This window comes from Lytechinus pictus, chromosome 5 (genome assembly GCF_037042905.1).
Source record: "Lytechinus pictus isolate F3 Inbred chromosome 5, Lp3.0, whole genome shotgun sequence".
Lineage (NCBI taxonomy): Eukaryota > Metazoa > Echinodermata > Echinoidea > Temnopleuroida > Toxopneustidae > Lytechinus > Lytechinus pictus.
Genome location: NC_087249.1, coordinates 15,350,370 through 15,359,642, shown reverse-complemented (window position 1 = coordinate 15,359,642; position 9,273 = coordinate 15,350,370).

Sequence of the window (9,273 nt, the reverse complement as noted above, 5' to 3'; positions counted from 1 at the left end):
GAAAGTTATAATGAGTGTATTGATTAACCATTAAACTACTGGACAAAGTCAGATTTTTACAATGGACCATCAAAAAAAATCCCGTTACAAGGGATATAATGAGGCATACTTCATTTAGGAGGCTGAGTCTATGAAAACTGCTATTCAATGTGAATTTGCGAGCAAGCAACATGCACAATAAAGAGCATTAAAGTCGATATATTTAATCATTAATTAATTTTGAAATAAATTTGCGTGGTTAGTAATAATCCACAGATATTGAAGTAGAAAAAAAAATGTATAATTAAAAGTACAATACAGTCGTGATTGTAAAATTGATACAACTTGTTAATCTTATCACTGTAAAAAATGATGTGCTAATTTAGCACTTACAGTGCTTGTATAGTGACTGCACTACGAGTGCTGATTTTCTAGTTTAAATTTGAACTAGAAAATCAGCACTCGTAGTGCAGTCACTATACAAGCACTGTAAGTGTAAAATCAGCACCTCATTTTTTTTACAGTGTAGAGGCAAATTGTCATGTCACATATTTATTCCATTCTCTCCTTTTTTTTAAATTTAAACTTACTTTTCCAGCACATTCTTGTTAACTTGTGTCGACTTTCCTACGTTTGATGCTCAATCATTTCCATATCATTCCTTTCTCTTGTCCTTTAAATTCTACCCCTTCACTCTGTCTGTTTTTTTCTCGCCATCACAGCCTTCCTATCTCTCTTCTTGATGATGAATAATCAACACAGAGACCTAAATGGTAATAAGTGCATTTCCTTTTATTAAGATTGTGAGTTCTAATTGGCTATACACGTAATTTCGTTGACAGCTTTTAATTTCTATTTACAATTAAGTTTTCATTTTCTTTCTTCAGTTTTCTCGGTTTCGTGGGGTTGGGGCAAGCAATGACCCCACGTCCTGTAGGTGGCGCTACAGAGTACAGACGGTAGCTAGCCTAGATCCTAAGTTGAGAAAGAACCCAATAAGATGAAATAATTTCATTTAATTTGACTTAAAACATAGCATGCTTTGTGCAGGTTTGAGTTTGTGGTGCATACTCTTTCGCCAGCTATGTTTACACAATTGTAACAAAAATGAATATTCAATTCCGTAAATCGTTCTCTCTTTTTTTTCGATTCTATTGTTTGATGTGATTCCAAATGCCAGATTAATTAAGTGTATTAACCCTACATTTTATTGGTTCAACATGCATTCAGATATGTCTCGAACCGTAACTTCCATATTACTATTCATAGGCTGAACTAACTACTAATTAGTTATGTGATATGTGTTTGCTTTCTGTCATTATTATTTTGGAAATGGCGAGTATTTATCACTTGCGAAAAAAATGCATTATTTGCATTTTCGCAACGTTGAAATGATTATAACAAAAAAATACGATGTTGGGTTCAGAAATTTGTCCCTTTGTAAAGTATTAATGCAAATCGTGTAGCTAGGTGTCATTCTTAACCTACCTTAACATGAATTGAAGTGCTTGACTGGATTGCTTTGAACTACTTTGAACTTTACATTCATCAGTTATACCTCGGTCACATCTGCTCTACGGCGGCCGTACGGCAAGTAAAAAACAGCCGTTTTAATATTTTTTTTTCAGCAGCTACATATAGGTGGTTTGAAAAAAATGAATGATACCTTGGTCACATTTGCTACGGCCGCCGTAGATTCTAAAATTTCTTCGGCGAGTAGCAATTATACGGTCGCCGCAGAATGTCCACGGCCACTTTTTCTAGTGGTCACATAATATGTTAGGGTCGCCGCACGGCGTATTTTTTAATTTATGGAGACAAGAAATCTGCGGCTGACGAATGTCCTTGAAATCATGACGTACGGTCGCCCTAGGGCGACCCTGCGCTGGCCGTAGGTTTTTGACAAATACTACGGCAGACGTGAGGTGGCCGCAAGGCTCCCTCACGGCGGCCGCAGGGAGTATACAGTGAGTATACCATGAATTGCTTGTCACACTCATCATGATAGTTTACATTAGACATTTCATTTCAGAAAGTTTTTAAAGTGTCGCACCATGCCGATGCGCGTATTCTGGGCGGGAGGGAGGGGAGGGGTGGGTTTTCGGGGCCCGGGCCCCCGGGTAGGCGAAAAGGAGGCAACACAAAGAGGGAGGAAAGAGAGGGAAACAAAAGGGAGATAAAAAAGGAGGGGGAAAGAAAATAAAGAGAAACGAGAGAAAAGAAAGAGAGAAGGAAACAAGAAGAAGGGAAAAGGAGAGAAGAGAAAGGGGAAAAGTAATAAAAGTGCGGGGGCGCCAAATAGATGTTCGACCTAGGAAGTTGGGGGGGGGGGCCGCCAAATTAATGTTCGACACTGATCTGAATATGTTTGACCTAGGAAGGGGGGGGGGGGCAAATTCGACCTTTGGGTGATTCGCGCTTCGCGCTCGCATCGAATGATTAGTTAGATGGACATCCTGTCAATGATTACCTAATGATTACCTAAATTGCTTAGAATGTCTAGTTTTGGAACGGAATATTAAAAAGTTCAGCTCGCGCCTCGCACTCACATCAAATGATTTTAAAGTGCCCATCCTGTTCATTTTTACCAATAATGCTTAGAATTTCCAAACTTTGGTTCATTTTGGAATATAATCAATGTTCAGCTCGTGCTGACAGATAGATAGATACCCATCCTGCTCATGCTTACCGAACTTCTCAGAATATTCTATTTTCAGGTCTATACACACGCTATCAAAAATCGCGTTCGCATTATTTATTTGGACTTATGAAATAAATCTCCCTTAACTTGTTTGTATGAATAATAATAATAATAATAATAATAGGCATTTATATAGCGCCATCTATCTAGAAATGAAGAGCTCAATTGCAAAAGGGGTTAGGTCCATTTATCATCAAATTTGATTTTTATGTCTCAATGTATAGATTCTTAGAAGCTCTATAAGATGATACCAAAGAAAAATTGAAATTCCTATCAAAAGTGAACTAAAATGGCAAAGAAAGATCACTTTTTTCAGAAGGGGTTAGGTCCATTTCAGGTTAGTTGCAAATGGGATTAGGTCCACACAGAACTTTTTTGGAAAAGAACATCTTAAAAAATATGAAGACAGGTAGATTTCTTTTATACCCTATTTTATGTTCTCATAAAGGGTATCATGGAAATTTTGTTTCGCATAAGAATATTGCAATATGGGAGAATTGAAAAAAATATTTTCTTGGAGTGGACCTAACCGTTTTTGCAACCAAACTCTTTTGAAGAACTCATTTGTCAAAAGGTGTTAGGTCCATTTTTTTAATAACTGTTATTGTTTTCTGTCTCTAAACCTCTTTATTTTTAGTCACTCTGAAGATACCAAAGAAAATTTGAAATTCAAATAAAAATATGAATGAAAGTGGCAAAGAAAAATCACTTTTTTAATCAAAAGAGATTGGAATAATTTCCGTTTACTTGCAAAAGGGGTTAGGTCCACAATGTTAATTTTCTAAAAAATATATAGAAAAAATTGAAGACAGGTAGATTTCTTTTATACCCAATTTTATGTTCACATGATAGGGTAGTACATCATGACAATTTAGTTTCTCATAAGAATATTGCAAAAAGTGAGAATAAAAAACATGTTTTTTCTCGGAATGGTCCAAAGTGGACCTAACCTCTTTTGCAACTAAACTCTTCAAATATTCTATTCCGAGGCGCGTTGTTATTATTTTTATTACCCTGGCTTTAGCTCGAGCTGCCTTTCAGCGCTCATGAATAAAGTTAAGATGTTAATAAACGCGTTTGTCTTAAGAAAGAACTACACCCTAGGAAACAACAACAAAAATCAGCATTTAACTCCCCATAATAATAATAATAATAATAATAATGATAATAACGTCATATTTTACCCAGGTTAGCAGCTTTAGATCTAAAAATGTTCTCCCAGCGGGCCCTGTTTAACATGATAATGTTATTATTACCCCGGCTTTAGCACGGCTATACCTTGATCGAGCGCTCGAGCATTCGAGGAATTTCTTCCTACCGGGTACCCATTCAACTGACCTGGGTCGAGTGCAGCACAATGTGAGTAAATTTCTTGCTGAAGGAAAACACGCAATGGCTTGGATTCGAATCACTCTGATTAAAAGACGAGAGTCGTAACCACTATACCATGACGCCCGATCGGGAAAATATATTGGATGAAAATACCCCTAGCTGTTCCCTATTTGCGAAAACAAAATCCACCCTTGGTAAAGAAATAAAAGCGCCCATCCACATAATTCTAGTAGGGCTTACTCTGATGGAAGGGCAATATATATGCTTCCTGGTCACATTTGTTCTTTAAAAAAAGTGATATTACATCATATTCATGGATAGTTTGCTTTTTATCAAGTCATCATTAAAAAAGTGGTCTGCAGTTGCCCTTTTTCATGTGATTATGAAATAAGATAATTCAGCATGCATTTAAGGCACCTGTTTGCCTGACGAGGAGGGGTCGCCATTTCTTTTTTCTCGAAAAGTACACAGGGGCCAAAATTATAGGTCGGGCCCCCGAGGTGCAAAATCCTAGATACGCGCCTGGTACCTCCCGAACAGATAACACAAAGGAGAAGGGAAAAGGAGGGAAGAAAAACACAAGGGCAGCCACATGGCCACCGTACGCTCGACGTACGGCCGCCGTAGGCCGTTCTACGCCATGCCTACGGCTAGTCTAATTTCTACGTCGAGCGTAGAAAAGAAAAAATGTTATAACTCCGCGTTAAAATTTCTACGGCCACCCCTACGGCCCCTACGGCCTGTAAAAAATAGGAATCCGCCTTACGTCGACCCTGCAGCCACCGCAGATTTTCTGCGGTCACCGCAGAAATTTCTCGAATTCAGGTATACGGCCGCCGTACGCCCGCCGTAGAGCACATTTGCTCTACGGCAGGCGTACGGCGGCCGTAGATACCTGAATTCGAGAGATTTCTGCGGCGGCCGCAGAAAATCTGCGATGGCCGCAGGGTCGACGTACGGCGGATTCCTATTTTTACTGGCCGTAGAATTTTAACGCGGAGTTATAACATTTTTTCTTTTCTACGCTCGCCGTAGAAATTAGACTAGCCGTAGGCATGACGTAGAACGGTCTACGGCGGCCGTACGTCGAGCGTACGGTGGCCGTGCGGCTGCCCTTGTGTTTTTCTTCCCTCCTTTCCCCTTCTCCTTTGTGTTATCTGCTCTAGAGGCACGAGGCGCGTATCTAGAATTTTGCACCTCGGGGGCCCGACCTATATATATAACTTTGGCCCCTGTGTACTTGTGTAAAAAATGGTGACCCCTCCTCGTTAGGCAAACAGGTTCCTTGAAAGCATGTTGAATTATCTTATTTCATAATCACATGATGACTTGATAAAAAGCAAACTATCCATGAATATGATGTAATACCACTTTTTAAAGAACAAATGTGACCAGGGAGCACATATATTGCCCTTTCATCGGAGTAAGCCCTACTAGAATTATTTGGATGGGCGCTTTTATTTCTTTACCAAGGGTGGGTTTTGCTTTCGCAAATAGGGAACAGCTAGGGGTATTTTCATCCAATATATTTTCCCGATCGGGCGTCATGGTATCGTGGTTACGACTCTCGTCTTTCAAATCTAATTTGATTCGAATCTAAGCCATTGCGTGTTTTCCTTCAGCAAGAAACTTACTCACATTGTGCTGCACTCGACCCAGGTCAGGTGAATGGGTACCCAGTAGGAAGACATTCCTCGAATGTTTGAGCGCTCGATCAAGGTATAGCCGTGCTAAAGCCGGGGTAATAATAACATTATCATGTTAAACAGGGCCCGCTGGGAGAACATTTTTTTTATATGTAAAGCGGCTAACCTGAGTAAAATATGACCTTGTTATCAATATTATTATCATTATTTATCATTATTATGAGGAGTTAAATGCTGATTTTTGTTGTTGTTTCTTAGGGTGTAGTTCTTACTTAAGACTAACGCGTTTATTAACATATTAACCTTATTCATACAAACAAGTTAACATGGTTAAGGGAGATTTATTTCATAAGTCCAAATAAATAATGCGAACGCGATTTTTGATAGCTTGTGTATACCTGAAAATAGAATATTCTGAGAAGTTTTGTAAGCATGAGCAGGATGGGTATCTATCTATCTGTCAGCGCGAGCTGAAAATTGTTTATATTCCAAAATGACCAAAAGTTTGGAAATTATAAGCATTATTGGTAATCATAAACAGGATGGGCACTTAAAAATCATTCGATGCGAGCGCGAAGCGCGAGCTGAAATTTTGTTATATTCCGTTCCAAAACCAGACATTCCAAGCAATTTAGGTAATCATTAACAGGATGTCCATCTAACTAATCATTCGATGCGAGCGCGAAGCGCGAATCACCCCAAAGGTCGAATTTGCCACCCTTCCTAGGTCGAACATTACTGATCGTATAATATTCAGATCAGTGTCGAACATTAATTTGGCGGCCCCCCCTTCCTAGGTCGAACAATTGGCGCCCCCGCACTTTTATTACTCCCCCTTTGTCCTTTTCTTCTCTCTTCTCTCCTTTTCACTTTTTCTTCTTTCCTTCTCTCTTTCTTTTCTCCCTTTTCTCTTTCTCTTCTTTCCCCCTCTTTTTTTTTATCTCCCTTTTATTTCCCTTTCTTTCCTCCCTCTTTTTGGCGCCCCCTTTTCGCCTACCCGGGGGCCCGGACCCCGAAAACCCACCCCTCCCTCCCGCCCAGAATACGCGCATGGGCATGGTGCGACACTTTGAAAACTTTCTGAAATGAAATGTCTAATGTAAGATATCATGTGACAAGCAATTCATGGTATACTCACTGAATAGTCCCCCTGCGGCCGCCGTGAGGGCGCCTTGCGGCCACCTTGTGTTTGTCAAAAACCTACGATCAGCGCAGGGTCGCCCTAGGGCGACCGTACGTCATGATTTCAAGGACATACGTCAGCCGCAGATATTTTTCTCCATAAATTAAAAGATTCGCCGTGCGGCGACCGTAACATATGTGTCCGCTAGAATAAGTGGCCGTGGAAATTCTGCGGCGACCGTAGAATTGCTACTCGCCGTAGAAATTTTAGAATCTACGGCGGCCGTAGAAAATGTGACCGAGGTATTAGTCTACTTTTTTTGTTGATATCACGCGAATTGAAGGATAAGTCAAACATAATCACGATAGATGAACATACAAACTATATTGTACAAGTGATATTCACAATGAATCATGAAGCTAGAACGAAAAGGTAGACACATGTCTATTTTTTTAATTCTTTTTTTTTTTAGTAAAACCGCCCCATAGACAATATCAATTATAATTCATTGAGGTTTCTAGTACAAATTATCAATGCCCTTCTAAAGTATAAATGCATAGCACCTAGCTAGAAAGCAGAATGACAATTATTTAGGTCGTTGGAATGGCTGGGTCGGGGATTGAAGCCACGAATCCCCGTTTATGACGCGATCGTTCTACCACTGAGGCACCATATTCCGGTCATGTTGATGCAAGCAACAAAACCACACGGGAACATATTCGGTTGTCCCAGAAACCACATAAATGATAGAATGAGGCTGTTGAATTAACATGGTGTCTTAACCCCCCCCCCCCTCCACTCTGACAAATACAATTAAATTTCAAACTTTGGTGCTTCTTTCTGCATCGACTACAGGTTCCAAAATTTGATAATCCTGACCTTAAAAAAGTTCGTCCTGTGACATGTCAGAGATCTCGACGTTTGGGCGTGATTCATCTGTTAAACACTTGCACACTTTTGACTGTGCCTTATACTGGGATACCTGTGACCCTATGATTTGCTCCATGCTACTGGTCTCAATGACAGGACGTTCCAGCCTGCTATAAGTTGAATCAAGGAGCTTCCAATGTGTTGGAATCTCCTTGGTTGAATCAAGGTTATCCCTGGTGATTTTCTGGGACGTCTTGGATTTTGTCGGTTTTGTGTAGAGATCGTCGAAACATTCTGCCGCGTGATGCGTTTGATTGCCACACTTCTGAGGCAGTTCTGCTACAGGTATTCCGATTGGTTTTTCATATTGCCCATCATCGAGATCGTCCAGCGCGTAATAAATGTCGGAGGTCGCAGAAACTCGTCTATTCTCTTGATTAGGTTCCGTAGATTTGGTTCCATCAACACTTCGAAATTTGAACCTATGACCTTTTAGGTGTGGGCTGATTTCGTTTATTGCGAAACGGCATTTACCTTCACATTGACCACTGAATCTCGATTCTAAGATAGTTGGTTTAGAATCAAGATTCGTCTTTGAAGTTCGTTCACATGACACCCCCTCCAATTCATTCACCAATTGATCAGATGGAACGACTGGTAGAGATCTACTCGGCAAGTTATTAATATCTACTTCTTCGCAGTTTTCAGAAGCTGTATTATCTACTTGGGAATGACTGTTTCGATGCCGTCTATCTGCTACGATTTTGCGATATAACCTGAATGCCATGAAGATGAGGCATGTGCTTGTGGTACTAAGGATCAGGGACATCATTGAATTTATCAAATTGAGATGTGCAAAATACGATTGTCTGCTCACTGGTGTCTTTGGGAGAGATGTTACCGTTTGAACGGTCGAAACTTGATTAGATGTCATTCCCGTGTTGGTGCTGGGAATACTACTCCTAGATGGTAACGGCGATGATGTGCGAGCCGAAGTATTCTGGCGCGAAATTCCTCCAATCCCAATCACGAAATCCTCCTTACCTTGTTCATAAAAACACATGAAAATTATCTTGTCATTTTCATACATCACGTTTGTCACGTTGAAGGTACCATGTGTGCCATTTCCAGTTTCAATAAACTTTGCATTCTCGAATTTTTTGTCACCCCATGACACAGTAGACAGATTTGTTTCATGCGTTTCGTGATGACAAGAAACGCCATTATTTACTTCGTCTACTGTATATCCACGTGGGCTAAGGAAGAGTGGAAAATGGCACGAATTGTTTTGTTTGGGATTTGGCGCTGTTAAAGAGCAAGTTGGCTCTGTTAAGTTTTTCTCCAATAATTCATGTGGGGCAACATCGGCCGTTAATCCATTTCTACAAACATCTTCTTTCTTCATAAAATGGCACGAACCATGGTGGAAACCGTGAATAGTAAGATTTCTCCCCTCTCTGTTCGTATCATTTTCAGAAAAGAGACATCGAAATTGTATGTATTTTCCGTCATCACCACGAGGAAGAAACACAACTTTACATATCGGGGAAAGGGAATGAGAGCTACTAGCCAAATCGTAAACAGCAGCAACTCCTTCAACACCAAATGTAAAAGAAGGACTA